Source organism: Octopus bimaculoides, chromosome 13 (genome assembly GCF_001194135.2).
Source record: "Octopus bimaculoides isolate UCB-OBI-ISO-001 chromosome 13, ASM119413v2, whole genome shotgun sequence".
Classification (NCBI taxonomy): Eukaryota; Metazoa; Mollusca; class Cephalopoda; order Octopoda; family Octopodidae; genus Octopus; species Octopus bimaculoides.
In genome coordinates this window covers 34,430,648-34,432,431 of record NC_068993.1, presented here as the reverse complement: position 1 = coordinate 34,432,431, position 1,784 = coordinate 34,430,648, and positions in this window count along the sequence as shown.

Here is a 1,784-nt window from a genome sequence, read left to right as displayed (position 1 = left end):
TATATATATATATATATCACCTTGCATTCTTCAAAATATAGAATTAATTCTAGCAATTTCAAGACGCAGTTGAAGACATGTCGCAATAGTTTGCTGCATACGAATTGTTTTTTTTTTAACACTCAAATATATCTATGAACGCTTTTGTTCAGATTCTATACTGTTATCAGCTTCATCTCATCTCTTCTCATGTGTCTATAGGTAAGGACACTCTATCCCTATTATAACTTTTACCACGGGTTATTGGTTAATTTTATTAATAAAAAATTTCGTGGAAATCAGCAAGGAGCAGAATCTAAATTTCTCCCAACTTCATTTTACCTGTCAACCTTTCGAGGTCGATGGAATAAGTAGCAGCTGAGGACTGGAGGCGATGACGTTGGCTAGACTCTCTCTCCAAATTTCAGGCCATGTGCCTAGAGTAGAAAGGTTTATAATTATCATTATTATTATTATTATTATTAGTAGTAGTAGTAGTAGTAGTAGTAGTAGTAGTAGTAGTAGTAGTAGTAGTAGTAACAAGGCGCCGAGCTGCGAGAATCGTTAGCACTCCGGGCGAAATGCTCAGCGGTATTTCGTCCGTCGCTACGTTCTGAGTTCCAATTCCGCTGAGGTCGACTTTACCCTTCATCCCTCGGAGTCGATAAATTAAGTACCAGTTGATTACTGGGGTCGATCTAATCGACTATACCCCTCCCCCAAATTTCAAGGATTGTGCCTACAATAGAATGGATTATTATTATTATTATTATTATTATTATTAGTAGTAGTAGTAGTAGTAGTAGTAGTAGTAGTAGTAGTAGTAGTAGTAGTAGTAGTAGTAGTTACTTTTAATCTTGCATGTTTGTTACAATCACTTGCCGAGACACATCCAGAGTCCTAGGGCGAGTGAAGGATACGATTGAAAGCATGGGGAGGAAAAGTGGCAAGGGCAGTAGCGAAATATCTCCATGTAATACAATATAAATATTTAAATTGATAGGGTTTTCTAAGGATGTGGGCAGTACTTGTCAGCATAATCTGTTAGATTTCTCTGAGACATGATTCTCCTGGAATGCTGACTAGATGTTTCTGACATCCCCCCCCCCCCACTTTGCGTTTTTGTCATAGCTGGGCAGCTACAATAACAAGAAGAGTTCTTGCTTTAATACATCTTTTGTATTTCAATTTCCAGGTCCTCATTTTTACTTTATTTTTCAAATTCCTTTGCAGATATATTTTTGTCAGTGGGACCACATCTATTAGTGTACAAGTATTTTCTTCCCTTATTATTTTCAATCCTCAATCATTGACCTATATAAAGTAAAACAGTATCCCACCTCCAAGTGTATATCACCTCGCATTCTCCAAAGAGAATTAATATTTCTTCAAGTTTCATTTGAAAAGGAAATTGAGAGTGGAGAGGGAAGAGCTGTCCTCAAGAGAGTCTATTCAAAAGTGAGTGAAGGTCGTGAAAATGGCAAGAATGGATGGTACCTCTCTAAGTGTAGACCTGTGAGTCGGAGAAGAAAAATTGGAGCAGTCACTTGCTCTTAGGGTTTCAGGGAATTCTGGGACAGTGGGGTTCCTCGATTATGCCTAGAAGGCTTCCTGTATCAGGAGGGCTACATCTCTATCATCCTCCCTGTCACATTTTTTAAAGCCTTTGTATGTTATGTGTATGTTCCTTCTTTTACAGTATATACCGTGTATACTTAATTTCTTTCTTTCTTTCCACACTTTATGTGTTTTGTATTGTCACCCTCATCCTTCGCCCTTGTGGCAAATAAATGAAATTATTATTA